Genomic DNA, 19,060 nt, shown 5'->3' with positions numbered 1-19,060 from the left:
CAGCTATTGCTTATAATTGGAATTTACTTGTTGTCATTCTAACAGAGCAAAACACTGGCTTATGCAATTTGAGTGCAATTACATTTTCTGTCTATATGTACTTCATCAATTTAGTAAAAGCAATAGCAAAACTTTGCAATTCTTGCACAGCAAATTGCAGGGGAAGAAGTGTCTGCTGATCTGTCTGTAAGACCCCAGTTCTGGCAGAGTTTTGATGGTAATTGCTCAAAGATGTAGTCTGTTTACTAAGACTAGTGTGGAGCTGTTTTTAATTAGCTGCTACAAATGGTAAACTGCCAGTGTATGCTTATTTGATTTACTTAAATTTATTCTATTCCAAATAAAGGAGAACTTAAAGAATATCAATATAGAATGGAAAACTGCTCATTATCAATCAAGTTCAGAAAGGTGGTGGTAAATGTCTCCATGCATCCTTTTGATTTTATGGAAGGAGAAAAACTTGACTTCCTCTGGTACAGATGATTCTATCCTGTTCCTATTGTAGTTTCCTAATTTTTTCGTGCATGCAAATTACTGTTTTGAGTAGATGATTCACTTCCCAGGCTCTCTGCAGTCCCACACTGTCTGCCACTGTGTATAGAAAATATTTACTGACATAAGGAGATTTGTAGTATTTCTATTCATAAGAATTAAAAAAGTTGTTTTGAGAAAAAGGGTTGGAAATAATGGAGAGTTAAAACCATTATGATTTATCATGAAATTTGGTGAATATCATTCACAGCGCTTTATTTATCCACTCGGTTGGGAATATCTGTGTTAATTTTCTTATTTTTCTGTGTTTTTACAGGCTGTTAAGCCATTTTGCTGTTAGTTTTAAAAGAGCAATATTGCGGGTGCCTGGCTGGCTTAGTCAGTAGAGCATGAAATTCTTGATCTCGGGGTTGTGAGTTCAAGCCCCACGTTGGCTGTAGAGCTTACTTAAACAGGAAAGGATTATGACACGCTGAAAGCTCAGATGATGGTTTAGCATCTTGGGCACCCTCCTGGCTCAGTTGGTGGAGCATGTGACTCTCAATCTTGAGGTTTTGGGTTCGAGCCCCATGTTGGGTGTAGAGATTACGTAAAAATAAAATCTTTACCAAAAACAAGGCAATATTGATGATCATAATCAGGACTGTTGAAGAAAGCTGACGTTTTAAGTTACTGTAAAGTGTTTAAGTTGTGATGGTATCTAATACAGTGCCTTGCAAGGAGAACACATTGGATTTGATTTTGTGGTGCACTGATTTCTTGCTACTATATGGCCTTGAATAATCAGTAATTGACTATGACTAAAATGTTATATGGAAGATGATTGTTTTCCATCCCAGGTGAGGACCCAATGAGAATTTGCTTAAAGTAACAGCAAAGAAACCTAGACTTCAGAAAAATAAAATGAGGATAACAGGAATCCTTTTGCATAGGATTACTTTTACCTGAAACTTTGGAAAATAGGTAAATGAATTAGAAAGCTAAATTTTTATAACTTTTGCTTTCTTGATTTTCATTGTTATGTGCAGTTTATGAAACCTAGATTTTCTTCATGAAGCGTGTTTTTATGTCAAGTTAGTTACGTTATATATTGATAGAGTAATGTATTGGTTACATGTCAGCTTAGTTCCTATTAGCTACATTCCTGCAGAATCAGTTTGTTTTTTTTCAGTATGATTTGTTGAATTCCAGAAGCTTATTTGTTAGTTGTTACAAATATGTTTTTATATATAAGCTCAGTCTAGATGGAAGTGTTTTTACCTCTGCATGTGCCTGCGCTAATAGCACCAGAGAACATAGGAACAGAGCGACCCCCAGACACCTTGCCCCTTCCATAGCCTTCACTACCTGACAGAGAAGCAGGGACTCCGCTGTCTCTAAGCCACTGGTAGAGCCCCTACCCCAGGACCTGGGAAGTAATTTTACAAGTAAAAAAGTCCAAAGTAAAGGTCATACCTAATTTAAATTATTGCCTTTGTCATGTTCTCAACCAGTCACAAGAATGTTTTATTATTAATCACAAACCAAGGAATTACTATTCTTAATTTATAATGCTTCTTTTTTTAAATGTTTATTTATGTTTAAGAGAGAGAGAGAGCATGCAGGCGCACAAGTGGGGGAGGGGCAGAGAGAGAGACACACACAGAATCTGAAGCAGGCTCCATCCTCTGAGTTATCAACACAGAGCCCCGTGCAGGGCTTGATCTCACGAACCGTAAGATCATGATCTGATCCAAAGTTGGACGCTTAACCATCTGAGCCACCCAGGCACCCCATAATTTATAATGCTTCTAAAGAGTCACATCCATTGCTATGGTTTTGATACTTTATTAGTCATTGAGGCTAAGTTATGCTGTGGTAACAAACCACCTCCAAAGTTTCAGGGGCTTGCAGCAGCAGAGGTTTGTCTGCCATGCTCTACATCTGTTATAGGTCATTAAGACTTATTCCATGTCATTGCCATTCCAAGACATGAGCCACGGGAGATCCTCTCTGAGACTTTGCTTATCATTTAGCAGAGGGGGAGAAAACCCACAGTGAAAACATACAGTAGATCTTAAAGCTTCTACTTGTAAGTGGTACATGTCATGCCAAACACATTTCACAAACCAAGTCACACAAGTGCTCTGGGGATGTGCAGTTCTGTAAAGAGGGGGTACCAAAAGTCATGCAGCCAACCCTGGCAGCAGTGTGGCAGGGATGTATAATCCTTCCTTGAGGGGCACTAACTGTTTTGAATAGTGATACCATCTCCTTATAAAAGCTTGAGACTCATCTGTTTCTGTGAAGAGGTCTGAATGTCGACTGACTTCTCATGCAAAGACAGCCCTTTGTACTCATCACATCATTTCATTTTCTCCTGGGATTTATAGGAAAATAGCCCTTCTCAATCCCTTTGCATCTACTTGGGGTCAGAAGACTACTTATGGCCAGTGGATTATGGAGAGAAGTGATGTGTGGCACTTCCAGACCTAGCTCCCAAATTTCTAGTAAAATCCCCCCAACTCTCATTATTGTTGGGGTGAATTCAGAGGAGCCTACCTCCCTAAATCACTGTTCCAAGGAGATGTAGCCAAGAGAACCGCCTGACCAGAAACATCTCCTTTGAACTATGGGATAGAACAAATGAACCTTTGTTGTTTTAAGACACTAAGATTTCATGGTTGCTCGTTCCTGTGTTACCCTATCCTAATAAAACCTTGTTTTATGGTTTATTTAATGATACACATTTACTAGGATTATGTACATACTGTAGTAGAGTGTCCAAATTAAGACACGCCCCTCAAATTGCTGAAAGTATACATAGATTTCTTTTATTTCTTTTATTTTTAAATGTATGTTTATTTTTGAGAGACAGCACAAGTGGAGGAGGGGAAGAGAGAGGGAGACACAGAATCTGAAGCAGGCTCCAGGCTCTGAGCTGTCAGCAAAGAGGCTGACACGGGGCCTGAACTCACAAATCATGAGATCCTGAGCTGAGCCGAAGTCAATGCTTAACCAGCTGAGCCACCCAGGTGCCCCTACATAGATTTCTACTGTAGAAATTGGAATATGTGACTAAAGAAGTGATTTTTAGATTTTATTTAAATTTTTAAAGTTTATTTTGAAAGAGAGGGAGGGTATGTGCAAGCACGTGTGACGAGGGGCAGAGAGAGTAGGAGAGAGAAAATCCCAAGCAGGCTCCATGCTGTAAGCACAGAGTCTGACATGGGACTCAGTCCCATGAGTCATGAGATCATTACTTGAGCCAAAATTAAGAGTTGGATGCTCAACTGACTGAACCACCTGGGCATCCCCAGATTTTATTTAATTTTATTTAATGCAAATGGCCACATGTGGCCAATGGCTACCATATTGGGACCACAGAGCTTTAAACTGTAGGAAGCTCTTTGACTGTTTGATGTGTTATAAGTCTTTCCACTATTTCATCCATTAGGCATAAAACCAACGTGTTGACTAAATTAGACACTTTCTGAATGACTGAGAGTTATAAAAATGAAGAGCAGAAGGGCGCGTGGGTGGCTTAGTCGGTTAAGCGTCCGACTTTCGCTTAGGTCATGATCTCGCGGTTCGTGGGTTCGGGCCCGTGTCGGGCTCTGTGCTGACTGCCAGCTCAGAGCCTGGAGCCTCTTTCAGAGTCTGTGACTCCCTCTCTCACTGACCCTCCTCTGCTCACGCTGTCTCTCCCTCTCTGTCTCTCCTAGAAAAAAAAATTTTTTTAATTTTTAAAAAATGAAGAGCAGAAAGTAATCACATTTTTATATAGTGTTTCATTGGTGACGGTTTTGACATTGGAGCACTAGTCAGAGTTCTTTACTAGTATGAGTTGACATGAGGGTCCATATTAATAGGTTCCAGATACAGTGCAGAAGAACAAATAGTGAAATGGACTTTTGCCAAAGTATAATGTGATCTTTACTGAGATAAAATAAATTTAAAATGAATAAAACTTCACAGTCTCAAGTTTTAAAAATTCTTCGTAGTGAAGTATGTAAATCGTGTTGAGTTGATAACTTTGCAAAATGCTGTGCCTTTGCCTAAATCTCTGCATTACAATTGTAGAGATGCTTGTGATCCCAGGAACCATTTATGGGTATTATGAAAGACTATCTGAATTTCTCTATGTTTAAAGGTCCCTTTCAAAGCAGGAGCTGAGTCATGTAATGGAAATAGTATTGGATTCAGAGCAAAATATATATATTCTGTTGTCTACATTTTCTCTGACTTGCTGTATAAATTTAGGTAGGTTATCTAAATTCTTAGGGTCTCAATTTCTTCTTCAGTGAATTTATGAGCTTAGACTACTCACCAAATTCTAAAATTATATGGTTGAACATCCCTCTATTTCAGTCATGTTTTTTCTCCTTAACCATTTGTTATTTATTTACTTATTATTAGAGAGAGGGAGAAAGAGCATGCACAAGTGGGAGAGAAAGGCAGAGGGGGGTGGAGAGAGAGGGGGAGAGAGAGAGAGAGAGAGGCGGGGAAGGTGAAGCAGGCCCTATGCTTAGCACAGAGCCTGACATGGGGCTCGATTCCATGACTCTGAGATCATGACCTGAGCTGAAATCAAGGTTGGACACTCAACTGACTGGGCCACCCAGGCACCCCTAACCATTAGTTATTTACATGTGGAATGGGACATATTAGAATTGAGCCCACCTGTGTCAACATGACTTAACTCTTCCAGGAAATTCTTGCTCAGGAAGATTAGACAGTAATTTAATAAATAACTTCCCTGTTTGCTTTAGGAAATTCTTGCAAATCAATTTATCAGGACAAACAGTTTGCTCATCTGGGCAAACAGCTCTCTTAATAGAACGATATATTGTTCATCTGGGTAAACAGCTCGACAAGTATGTAGAAGAATGACATTATGCATTTTGGTCTTGAAAAAGAATCTGCTGTAAATGCTGTCTAATTGGGAGAAAAATATCTTAGTATGTGAGTGTAGGTATTTTTCATGACTAGCATGAGACACTATATAGTTTGTATATTGCTGAGGTTAATTATAACAAGAATAGTGAGATCATAGACATTGGGTTAATTATAACAAGGTGGGTGAACAAAATCAATTTTTCTATGTCAAACATAGTTTACAACTTTATGTAAACAACAATTTGTCTATAAGAATTTCTATAAGAAATTCAGTTTTCTGTAACAAACGTACAAGTTTTAAGGTTCCAGGTTCAGCCTTTATAGCTTGCATCTTTTTTCAAATTAAGTAAGCTCTCTGCCTGATGTGGGGCTTGAACTTATAACCCCGAGATCAAGATTCACATGCTGTACTAAGTCAGCCAAGTGTCCCAACTCTTTATAGTTTGAAATAACATGCTACAGAGGTTCCCTGACATTACTTACCCAACATTTAAGAGCTACATATTAGTTTGACAAGAGATAGGGCATGTGCAAATTTAAATTTAAAGCAGAAATTTGTGCCTGTTGTTTAAGCATTCTTTGTTCAAAGTGCTCTTGACTCCCAAATGAAACTACTTCTCAACTTGTTATATTTTTGGTCCTTCCTGAACTCTTTTTAAAATTTTTTTTAAAATCTCTATTTTTTTGAGAGAGAGAGACAGAGACAGAGAATGAGTGGGAGAGGAATAGAGAGAGAGGGAGACAAAGAATCTGAAGCAGGCTCTAGGTTTCGAGCTGTCAGCACAGAGCCTGATGCAAAGCTCGAATTCATGAACTGTGAGTTCATGACCTGAGCCGAAGTCAGACGCTTAAACGACTAAGCCACCCAGGTACCCCGGTCCTTCCTGAATTCTTAAATAACCTCTATCAGGGGCGCCTTGGTGGCTCAGTCAGTTAAGCGTCCGACTTTGGCTCAGGTCATGATCTCACAGTTCGTGGGTTCGAGACCTGCGTCGGGCTCTGTGCTGACAGCTAGCTCAGAGCCTGGAGCCTGTTTTGGATTCTGTGTCTCCCTCTCTCTCTGACCCTCCCCTGTTCATGCTGTCTCTCCTTCTCTCTCAGAAATAAATACAAAAAATAAGAAAAATTTAAATAACCTCTATCAAAGTTATTTTTTTCAAAGTTTCTCTCTTTAATTTAGATTCTCTTTAATTAAGACTGAATTAAAATATTTTCAAATTTATACTTTTTATTTCCTCATGAAGTCTGGTAGGAAAAGCTTTGTCCTTAGAGTCATAGTTTTACCTTAGGACATTCAAACATGGATCTGAAAGCAGGTTGTTGAAGATAGGGAGTTAGAACGTGCCTTTAAGAAGGAGTAACCCTCAGAAGGAGCCTGGGACATTTACATTCTGTTGTTTTGACATAGTCATTTTGTTGTGGGATCATTTGATGTGTACTAAAAAGAATACCTTGTCTTTTAGTTGAAAGCAGTGTTCAAATAATGTGCAAAGCAGACAACCTTACCTTTCCTGAACCTCACGCCAGTGGACCACCTGTTATATTCTCTTTCCCTTCCTGAACTCCTCTTCCCCTCCTTCCCACCCTGGCCCTGTTGATACTGGATATAATATCGAATTGGAGACGTGGCATAAGGTGAATTGGAGAGAAGCATGAGATGAGCTAAGGCTTAAATAACATATGGCAGGTCAACCACATATAGCTCGGCATTAGAAGTTTTCCAGCCACACTTACTCATCTCAGGAAGAGCCATCAGTCATTAAAAACAAAACATCTTTTCCTTTCTGAGATTTTACTTATATCTTTAATGTCTACATCTCAAATTCCATTTCTCCCTAAAGTTTTTTTTTAAGGTTTTATTTTTAAGATGTCTACACCCAATGTGGGGCTCAAACTCACAACCCCAAGATTAAGAGTCCTACCCTCCACTGACTGAGCCAGCCAGGTACCCGTCATTTCTCTCCAAAGTTAAAGGCATTGATGTGGGTTGGAATTGGCGTGGAAGTGTTTGGGCCTGTGGGAGAAAAATTCCTATTAATTTTGGTTTGAAGAGAAGAATCTACTTGTGATTATCATATTATTACAATCAGGCCCAAAGGAGAAAACCAAAGAGTCTTAGTGTTTTCTAACTGATGAAGGAATTTAAGCACTTTGCCAAGATGTTACACATAGAGGACCGAAGACAGCTTCCTTGACAGCCAATTAGTATGTACAGCTTCAAAGTTTACGACTATATTCCTCAAGAGATAGAATTAGTCTTCTGAAGTCTGAATGTCTCCAGGTAACTTGTTACAAATTGGTTGGGATGCTTTTATGATGAAAAAATACAGATTAGCTATAAGTAAGACAAGAAGGAGCTTCACCCAGCACACGTTAGGATTTATACATCTTCAAGTCCTAGGTATTATGGTTGTTCCTAGCCTTCACCTGACTGTCTAACACAAATCTCTGAGTAACAAGCATATACCATATATTTTTTTCCCAGTCCTTTATAATGAATTTGGAGAGAGGACCAAATAAATATCCTGAAAGCTCTCAAAGACATTTTAATAAATTTTTGAGAGGCGAATGATTATAGGAGTATTATGTATATTATAAAAGCTCTAAAAACACTGGAAAAAAATAATGAGGAGCCTGAACATTCTTCATAAGCAGGGTCAGGGTCAGGGATGAATGTTGCATGACTTGGTAATAAAAATCTGCCTGTGCACTTTGACAGGCCAGTCTGAATACTCTGCTTGTTAGTCTATTTCCCACCCTCATCTTCCCCATGCTGATGGTTGAGAGGCACCTCTAAGCCTACTTATTTCATGATTTTACTCCTCCCCTTTAGTTCTTAGCACCAAGTCTGCTCTTCTTAAAATGGCCCCTCACTCTCCTGGCTCCTGATGGTCTGTAAGTAAGTACCATCTACCTCCTTCCTTCTCCCTCAAGGCTTTTTGTTAAACCAGTCACCCTCAACTGGAAGCTTTTTCCACTTCCTTCTTTCTGGTTCACTCTCAGTGTTTCCCTTTAAGACCAGCATCACAAAGGAGCCTTTAGGTTTGAGCTCTGGTTTCATCAACTACTGGACTGGTGATTCTAGAGCAATTTCTTACCTTTAATTTCTCAAGATCTTTTTTCTCTTTTACATCGCAAGCTGTTGACTTTTGCATTTACTGTTCATTTCCACCTTTGCTGATATTCCAGTGTTTTCTGTTAATAGTATGCTATGAATTCACAAAGACATTAATATATGGCTGATAGGAATGAATTGCAGAGAGGAATAAACGTGAGACAGAAAGGAGGTTATTGTGAGTTAGAATAAAATTTATTTCTTTTTAAAATTTTTTTAATGTTTATTTATTTTTGAGAGAGAGTGAGGGAGCATAGCAGGGGAGGGGCGGAGAGAAAGAGGGACAGAGGATCTGAAGTAGGCTCTGTGCTGGTAGCAGAGAGCCTGATGCAGGGTTCAAAACCACAAACTGTAAGATGATGACCTGAGCCAAAGTTGAATGTTTAACTGATGGAGCCACTCAGGTGCCCCTAGAATAGAATTTATTAAGAGTTCTTGTAAATTTTTGGAAAGTATTGAGGATAATTAGAAGTTTAATAATTATATAAGACCGTATATGAGGCGCCTGGGGGGCTCAATCAGTTAAGTGTCCAACCCTTGATTTTGGCTCAGGTTATGATCTCACAGTTCATGAGATCCAGCCCGGTATCCGGCTCTGCACTGACCGCACAGAGCCTGCTTGGGATTCTCTCTTTCAACTTCTCTGTCTGCCCCTCCCCCACGCTTGTTCACACACACTCTCTCTCTCAGAATAAATAAAATAAACATTTAAAAAATATTTAAAAAATTACATAAGACACTATATCACTTAGAATTCAAATTCAGCCACATTTGACAGAAAACTCAGGTAGGAGTGGCTTAAACATACAAGAAGTACAGAACTAACTAGTTCAGTGCTAGTGGGGCAGTCCTGTGGGCACCAAGAGCCCAGGCTTCTTCGCAACTTCTTCCTACTCTCCTCAGTGCTGAGTTACATGTGAAAAGTCTGCTCGTAGTCACAAGATGCTCTTAGCACTCCAGCCATCGTGTCTGTATTCCAAGCTGGAAGAAAATGAAATGGCAAAAGTACGCATCTGTCAACTGAATCATCCCCCTTTGAAAGAGCTTCCTGGCTTCCATCTACTTAACCTCTGTTTACATTTCCTTGAATTCCTCTAGAAGGCGAAGAAAGGTAGGAAAAGTAGTCTTTAAGTGGGGGCGGTTTACCCCAAATAACATCAACATTTCTTATGAAGGAGAGAGGGTGAATACTGTTTAGGTAACTCACAGTCCCTTCCATAACAGCAAACTAGGGTGGAGGTAGCTGGATGACAGTTTCATTTTGGTTTATTTTTATTTTTATTTATTTTTTATTAAAAATTAAAATTTTTTTAATGTTTATTTTTGGAAAAGAGAGACCGAGCACGAGTGGGAGACACAGACTCTGAAGCAAGCTCCAGGCCCTTAGCTGTCAGCACAGAGCCCAACGCGGGGTTTGAACTCATCAACCAGGTGATCATGACCTAAGCCAAAGTCAGATGCCTAACTGACTAAGTCACCCTGGCACCCCTAAAATTTTTTTATGTTTATTTATTTTTGAGAGAAAGAGAGTGAACGTGGTGAAGAGAGAAAGAGATGTGTGAATGGGGGAGGGGCAGAGAGAGAGGGAGACAGGATCCGAAGCAGGCTCCAGGCTCCAAGCTGTCAGCACTGAGCCCGATGCAGGGCTCATAACTCAAGGACTGCGAGATCATGACCTGAGCTGAAATCGGACGCTTAACCTACTGAACCACCCAGGCACCCCTACTTTAACTTTTTTAAGTAGGCTTCATGCCTTGTGGGGAGCTCAACTGGGGATTGAACTCACAATCCTGAGATCAAGACCTGACTGAGACCAAGAATCGATGCTCAACTGACTGAGTCACACAGGCACCCTAGTTTCACTTTGTTTTAGCCTAATCTTTGCCTAAATTACTTTTGCATTTCCTAACCTCCTATAAGTTCAGAACAACAGTCTCCTATTATCTTAGTAATGCTTTTATCAGGTTTTTCATTTTCTGATTTCTTGCTGCAGTTCTACTCTGCATAGTACAGAATACTAGATGCTTAGGCCCTGGGGTCAGGCCACCGGGCTTTGAATCCGGCTGTGCCATTGACCAGCTGGTGACTTTGGCAGATTGCTGAACCTTCTATGCAAAATAGTGAATAATACCCCTATTTATTTTAAGTAGTGTTTTAGGCTGAGGTGATTTTTAAAAACTCAAATAAAGGAACAAGTTATTTTACATGAAGGCAAGAAGACACATTCAAAACATTTGGCTCATCATTTTGTTACCAGTAAGAATGTAAGGGCCCACATACAGAGGAAAGGAAACAATATATCCAAGAAGCGTTTTTCTTTTCTTGATTAGTAATAAAAGTCACTCGATCTAGTCTCATATCTTAGTCACAACTGGGTTTTAAGAAAATCTAGGCCACTTCGATAACTCCATGTCAATACTGGTTTCTTGTTTTTTTGGTTTTTTTCCTAATAGTTGCAAGATCAGGAATATTCCCTCATTTCTTTCTTCTTTAGGTTTCCAAAAAGCCTTCAGTATTTTCTCTCTGAGATAGAGTGTGAGATAATCTTTTTCCTGAATGAAGCAAGGCTTTTCTTTTCTTTTCTTTTCTTTTCTTTTCTTTCTTTTCTTTTTTCTTTTCTTCCTTTTCTTTTCTTTTCAATGTTTATTTTTGAGAGAGAGAGAGAGACAGAGTGCAAGCAGGGGAGGGTCAGAAAGAGAGAGACACACACACACAGAATCTGAAGCAGGCCCCAGGCTCTGAGCTGTCAGCACAGAGCCTATTCTGGGGCTCAAACTCACAACCTGTGAGATCATGCCAACTGAGCCACTCAGGGGTTCCTTTTTACCTACACCTTAATAGACAAAGACCCCTCAATGGATAAGATCCAGAAAAAATTTTTACCTGTATTTTAGACGTGTTATGTTAAAAAAACAACCTATTACCAAATTGAAGAGTTTCTCTCTGGTTGTAATACTCATAAAATGTGTGCATTTGAATTTTGCTCCTGGACAGACATATTCTGCTAAGCAAGCAGTCTTAAAAGAGATTGCTTGCTGAGCACATATATTTTTCCTTATGCTGGATTTTTTTAAAAAATTTTTTTTATAGTTTATTTTTGAGACACAGAGAGACAGAGTGTGAGTGGGGGAGGGGCAGAGAGAGAGAGGGTGACACAGAATCTGAAATAGGCTCCAGGCTCTGAGCTGTCACCACAGAGCCTGATGCAGGGCTCAAACCCATGAACCATGAGATCTGACCTGAGCCAAAGTTGGACGCTTAACCGACTAAGCCGCCCAGGCGCCCCTCCTTATGCTGGATCTTAAAGTCTCTGTAATTTCCTTGTGACTGTGGATAAGCTATAGTAATGAGACTAGCTTCTAACCCAGCCAAATGAGGCTGAACTGAACCTTCAGAAACAGGATGGACCATATACATCAACTTAGGGACAGTGGTTGTCTAACACTTTTGATCCCAAGATTCCTTATGACATAAATCACCCTGCCAACAACAAAAAATACTTAGAACGCAGGGAAAGGTAAGGAGGGGGAAGCATAGGTGGCCACCAGCCTGGCCAAAGTGGAGTCCTTTTGGTTGAGCCAAGTTCACCAGGGTAGAAGACCAGATCCTAGCTTGAGGCCCACACTCTGATGAATAAAACACATGTTAAAGATCTCAAGGGGCCCAGTAGGGAATGGTGGGCAAGGATTTGGATGTCTTAAACTTCCCTAAATTGTGGGAGTGAGAGAGAAAAGGTGTAACCTTTTTTCTTTTTCTAGTTTTTGGGATTATCTATATTTTCCTTAATAATTACATATATTACATAGAAGAAAGAAAAATCTAGGTTTTATATATTCACTGGCTACATCTCAAAATTAATGTGGATTTACTCCTTTCCTACAAAGTATGATATTTTCATTTAATAGATTGCCATCAGTAATCACAATCTGTTTGATGCAAATAGGTCAAAGCTTAAATAATAGTGAATAAGATTTAGATGATACAGGGTACCCCTTCTTTCTCAGGGGAACTGCCCCTCACATCAGTACCTTAAGAACATCTGTCGAGAATTATGGAATAGCCTAGAAACAGGCACACTTCTGTCAATATGATTTATGACTGACTTGGCACTAGATATCAGGAGGAAAGGAGGGATAGTTCATTACATAGTGCTAGGGAAGTTGATTATTTATATAGAAAATAATTAAAATAGATCTGTACTTTATACACAAAAATCCATTTCAGGTGGATTAGGGACTTAAATGAAAGGCAAAACTTTTAAACTTTTGGAAGAAAATATAGAACAGCTTTATGACCTTGAGGGAAGGAAGGATGTTAAATGAGATACAAAAACTATTGGCCAGAGAGCAAGGGATTAGTCATTGGACTATGTTAAATCCAAGGATGTTACTTTATCAAAAGACATCACCCTAAAAGATTGTGGGGTGCAGAGAGCAGCAAACCAGAAGAAAATATTTGTCATACTTATTACTAACAAATAGTAAGGAAACTGGAAACTGTCCTTTAGAAAATGGGACCTTATGTTTTCAAAAGTCACTGTAGAATGTGTGAAAAGACAAACCATAAATACTGGGGGAAGATATTTGCCATGCAAATAACTAAAAAATTAGTAAGCGGGGGGAAGCACTCTGTTGAAAAATGAAAAAAAAAAAAAAGCCTTGAGTAGAAACTATACAAAAATGGAAGGTGAGTGGTTAATAAAAATATAAAAATGTATAACTTCATTAGTAATCATGGAAATGCAAGCTAAACCACCAGGTGATACTATTTTATGCTTCCCAAGGTGGCAAAAACTTTAAAGTCTAAAAGTAAGCAGTAAGGATGTGGAGAAGTAGGAACTCTCTGTCGCTGCTGGTGGCAGTGTGAGCTGTTGCAGGAACACAGGAGTGCCCAGGTGCCCCGGCGGGGAGAGCGGGAGCTGCGTGTGACCCGCAGCCTGGCCATTCGGCTCCTGGACCTCACCCGAGTGCTGTGGTCCTCAACCCCTCCCTACGTTAAAATCTCAAAGTGAGTATATCAGAAATACTTAGGCAAGGTCTTCCCCAGACCCGTGGTTACCAAAAGTGTGCCTGGGGTGCCTGCAAGCCCACAGAGGACCAAGGGACATTTCACATATTTGTTTGAGGGGAACACAGTGATACTTGGCCTCTGTTGACACTGCATGAGTATTGGCTCCAGAGAATTTAGTTCACAGTTCCAATATCAGATTGTGCTACATTTTTTTTTTAATGCAGTATTTTTCAAAGCTGAGTTGTCTGTGGTTGCTCTAATAAAAAGCAGGTGCCATGTGAAAATCAATGTGGATCAGGAAATGAGGGTGACAGGGTCCAATCTGATTCTAGGTTTGAGAATTTGTGTAGTGCCCAGTGGATGCACACATCTCATTAGTAAGTAATTATGGTATTTAAGGATGAAATTAAAATATTTTATTTTTTCTTCAAATTTGCATACATTAGATTTTTTTATGAATGAATATTTTATTTCTTACACTTAAAGGCTGATGAAAAAACCATTGCTAATCCTGTTAAAGAAAGTGCAACATCTCAATCAGAAAGGATAAGTATATTTAGTCCTTACATACCATTTACGTTTTCTATAACACAACTTAAAAACACCCAACATGCATGTTTAATCTCAGTACAATGGGTTTGAGACCAAGTATAAATTTGTTACAAGTATCAAGGCCAGATTACAAATTATCATAGTCATCATTGTCATCGTCGTCATCATCTTCCTCCTCCTCCTCCTCATCTCATTTTCTTTCCCATGCATTTGAGGATTCGTTGGCGGTATTTTGTGAAGACACCATCTTAGTGGTAATAAGAATGTTTTTGGACCCAATTAATGATGGACCCAATTAATCAGAACATTCTGAACGGTGGATGTTGCAGAAATTGATGCTTTAACAGCTGGGGACTGTGAAGTGGACATCTGTACTGCAAACCTTTGCTCTGTGAGGAACATTGGAGTCCCTAATTTAGTTGATATAGACTTGACTACCCTAGGTTTGCCTTTACATAGACATCGAAGCTAGTTTTGTGATTTCTGCCAAGGATATGGCTTCAATGGCCTTGAAAAAGATTGTTTGTCTTCTCTTGGGCCCAGCCTTGTTGGGATATACTTGGAATAGTGATGGAGGAGGAAGCTAATTGGCAGAGCCAGACAGGTCTGATAAATCCACTTTGACAGTTAACCAAATGATAGATGTCAGTTGGTGTCTTGTCCCATTCCAGTTACGGACAATTAGGAATTATGTAAAGTAGGAGTGTTTTCTTCTTTACTCTTCCTTTCTAAAATGCAGATATTTTCTGAGTAGTGTTAGTACTCAGTGGATTTGCAAATGCAGATCATGGGGCTTCTGTTGCCTGTGCAGCACTGGTATTATTTTTCTATTTCAAGTGAAAAACACCATGGTTAATGTCCTTGGATAACCTTGCATACTTTCATTGGTTTTCAAATCAGGTCCAATGAAGGGCCAAGTTCTTCATTAAAATAATGACTAACGTTGGAAACCCGTATGTTCAGTTAAGGTTTCTGAGCTGCAGTAAATATAAAGAATCATCAAAATGTTTATATCTGCAATTTCAGTTCTTGATTCTTTTTTGAAATCTATTATATGTACATACCTGAAAATTTTTATCTCCTTTGGTGTTGGACCCAGAGTATAATTTTTAAAACTTCATGTCAGGGGTGGAAAGGCACAGTCACTTGCTGTTAAGACTTGAGGGTTTGTTTTAGCTACCAAGAGAGCATTGCTTATGTACTGAGAATATGACAACCATTTCTGAGTGCCTAATAAGTCTATTGATTTTACTCAGGAAGAGTAAAGAATATGCCCTGTGGCAGTTTTCTATTACAAAGAAGTGGAAAAGTAGGTTGTGAAAAAGAAGGTAGCTGAGGTGCTTGACACAGTTCATCCTAATTGTAAATTTTACTAATACCTAACTATATAGTCAGGGTTCCTTTGCTAGGGGGAGGGTGGGTGAAAACTTCACCAGGTCACCGCGGGGAAGTGTGCTGTCAGACCTCTCCCCTCCAAAGGCTTTCTAATGGGTAATAAATTCAGAATCACCCTCACAGAGTTTGGCCACTACTGATGGAAAAGCAAAGTAAACATCACCTCTGAAGATAATTTTTCATCTACTCATGAGTCTATATGCTTATTACTACATAAAGAAATTTAGCTGCTCAAATAAGAATTTCTTTCTGTTCAGAAACTTAACAAGATAAACACCAAGAATGAATGTTCTACTCTCTACAGATGAACATCCATCCATCCATACTGGAATGTTTCTTTCTCAGTTGATGCTTAGGAACCATCTTTTGGTTTTGATCTATGTAGAAATTCTAAAGAAGTTAATTTATTGAGACATAGGTTTGCAGGTTATTATTTTTTTTTAAATTTCTGTTCTATGAGTATAATTTGAAGAAGAGTCTTTGAAATCATTAAATATACTGTCTCCTCTTAAGTTTTATGATTTCTCTTGTAATGGATTAAGACATACCTTTCTGCCTTCATGTTTGTAACAATGTCAAACAGTTTTCCAGATTAATTCCAGCCTGTATGAAGTCCAGCAGCATAATTTTATGACATTTTAAATTTCAGGATATAATAAAATCACATTACATGGTAAAACCACAGTACTCTTTTTTTAAATTGAAGTATAGTTGACATATAATGTTACATTAGTTTCAGGTGTACAACACCGTGAGTCAATAATTTTATATATTATGCTGTGGTTATCACAAGTGTAGCTACCATCTGTCACTATACAATGCTATTACAGTACTATTTACTATAGTCCCTGTGCTGTACCTCTCATCCTGGTGACTTACTCATTCCATAACTGGGAAGACTTTATCTCCCACTCCCCTTCACCCATTTTGTCCATACCCCCACTCCCCTCCCCTCTGGCCACCATCAGTTTGTTCTCTGTATTTATGGATCTGTTTTTGCTTTTCATTTGTTTGTTTTGTTTTTTAGATGCCACATATAAGTGAAATCATATGATATTTGTCTCTATCTGACTCATTTCACATAGTATAATGTCTTCTAGGTCCATCCATGTTGTCATAAGTGACAAGATCTCATTCTTTTTTATGACCTTGTAAAATTCCTGTGTGTGTGTGTGTGTGTGTGTGTGTACCACATCTTTATCCATTTATCTATTGATGGATACTTGGGTTACTTTTGTATCTTGGCTATTGTAAATAATAATGCAGTAAGTATAAGGGTGCATATATTTTTTGTGTTCTTTGGGTAAATACCCAAAGTACGTCTAATTAAATATAGTATTCTATTGGTGTTCAAGTACATGTATTATTTTTTTAAATTTTTAATGTTTATTTTTGAGAGAGACAGAGAGACAGATATAGAGAGACAGAGCACAAGAAGGGGAAGGGAAGAGAGAGAGGGAGACACAGAATCTGAGGCAGGCTCTAGTCTCTAAGCTGTCTGCACAAAGTCCAATGTGGAGCTCAAACTCACAAACTGTAAGATTATGACCTGAGCTGAAGTCGGACATGTAACTGACTGAGCTACCCAGGTACCCCTCAAGTACGTTTATTCTTTATAACTCTTCATGCCACTATTTTATCAGGTCTATTAAATTCTTTAGGGCAGACACTATACCTATTAACTTTTCATTTTGAAATAACTCTAGACATAGAAAAAGCTCCAAAATTACTACACTGAATTGCATGTACTCTTTACATGGCTTCCCCAAATGTTAACATCTTACAAAACCATAAGTAAATTATGGAAACCAGAAATTTGTATTGATACAATATTATAAAACAATATAAAGAATTTATCCTATTTTTGTCAGTTGTGCTACTAATGTCTTTTTTCAGGTTTAGCATCCAATCCAAGATCCCACACTGCATTTTATTATCATGTTTTCTTACTCTCATCTAGTCTAGAGGTGTCTTTCTTTATTTTGCTGGGACTTAATACTTTTCAAGAGTCCTGACCAATAATTTTGTAGAATATCCTCCAGTTTGGGTTTGTTTGATGTATTCTTATGATAAGAATTGGCTTATATGTTTTTGGCAAGAATACCACAGAAGAGATGCTGTCCCCTCTTACTCTATTATACTAGAGAGTACATGATGTCCTATTGTCTCATTGCTGCTGATTAACTTTTGGTCACATAAGGTGATCAGGATTCTCCACTGCAAGTTTCTTATTTTTTCTGACTGGAATTAACAACTATCATGGGAGGAGATACTTTATGCAAATATCCTGTTTCTCATCATACTTTTGGCATATTTTATCTTCCATTGATAATTTTTACCTGCAACAATTGGTGTTTGCCAAATGATAATATATTTTATCTCCTCCATTCCTACTACACCTTTTAATTAGAATTCTACTGTAAGGAAGAGCTATCCCTTCTTCCCTCATTTATTCAGTTATTTTATCAATGTGGACTCGACTGTATTATTCTATGGGTTATAATTCATTATTATAATTACTTATTTTATTGGCCAGATTATCCCAGATTTGGCTAATGGGAGCCCCTTCTGAAGGCTCTTGTGTCCTTTGACAGGTCCCTATCATTTTTTTGAAAGCATTTTGTTACTTACTCTTTGGCACCACAAGATGTATGAAATTCATTTTGCTCTAGTTCAAGAATTGGTTATTTCTCCAAAGAGCCCTAGTTCTTTTATTTATTTATTTTAATGTTTATTCATTTTTGAGAGAGAGCACATGAGCAGGGGAAGGGCAGAGAGAGGAGGGTACAGAGAATCCAAAGCAGGCTCTAAGCTGACAGCAGCAAGCCCAATGCGGGGCTCGAACTCATGAACTGTGAGATCATGCCCTGACGTTAGGTTGGATGCTCAGTTTGACTGAGCCACTCGAGTGTCCCGAGCTCTAATTCTTTTTTTTTTTTTTTTCAATTTTTAACATTTATTTATTTTTAAGAGACAGAGAATGAGCTGGGGAGGGGCAGAGAGAGAGGGAGACAGAATCCTAAGCAGGCTCCAGGCTCTCAGCTGTTAGCACAGAGCCCAATGCAGGGCTCAAACTCACAGATCATGAGATCATAACCTGAACTGAAGTTGGATACTTAACTGACTGAGCTACCCAGGCACCCCCTGAGCCCTAATTCTTTTAATTGGATATTGATATGTAGAAACAAAATTTGGGTGCAGGTATGTTCATGGCTACTGAGATGTCCTTCCTCCTGCGCCTCTCAGAGGGCAGAGGTAGGAAATGTGTGTGTGTGTGTGCGCGCGCGCACACACACATGCATAAATTATGTTTCTCTCCATCTGTCTATCTATGAATATTTATCTGCCTATTAAAGACTAAGTTCATCCTGATACTTCTAATTACAACCAGTTTCCTTTCAGAAGTCTCCCTTTCCTTGTTTGTAACTTTCTCCAACAGTGAGAAACCTAGCTTTCATTATTGATAAAATAGTTACTTATCTGCTCAACCCTAGTATACATATAAAGAAATCTTTAGAATTGTGATCCCTTAATCCTATGAGAATTTACTACCTTGACTATAGTAGTTAGGTACAGTTCTTTTTGTCTTTAGCTTTACAGTACATAGAAAATATACTG

The 19,060-nt window shown here is 38.7% G+C and overlaps 1 protein-coding gene across 7 annotated transcripts in view; it reads left to right on the top strand.

The window, feature by feature from the left end:
• BICD1 (BICD cargo adaptor 1) overlaps positions 1-19,060 on the top strand; it is a 228,755-nt gene that overhangs the window by 79,645 nt on the left and 130,050 nt on the right. The window lies entirely within an intron of this gene.

The sequence above is a fragment of the Crocuta crocuta genome, unplaced genomic scaffold (genome assembly GCF_008692635.1).
Source record: "Crocuta crocuta isolate KB4526 unplaced genomic scaffold, BGI_CrCroc_1.0 scaffold176, whole genome shotgun sequence".
Classification (NCBI taxonomy): domain Eukaryota; kingdom Metazoa; phylum Chordata; class Mammalia; order Carnivora; family Hyaenidae; genus Crocuta; species Crocuta crocuta.
Note: the sequence above shows the minus strand (reverse complement) of the source record. Positions and strands in the feature narration are given on the sequence as shown.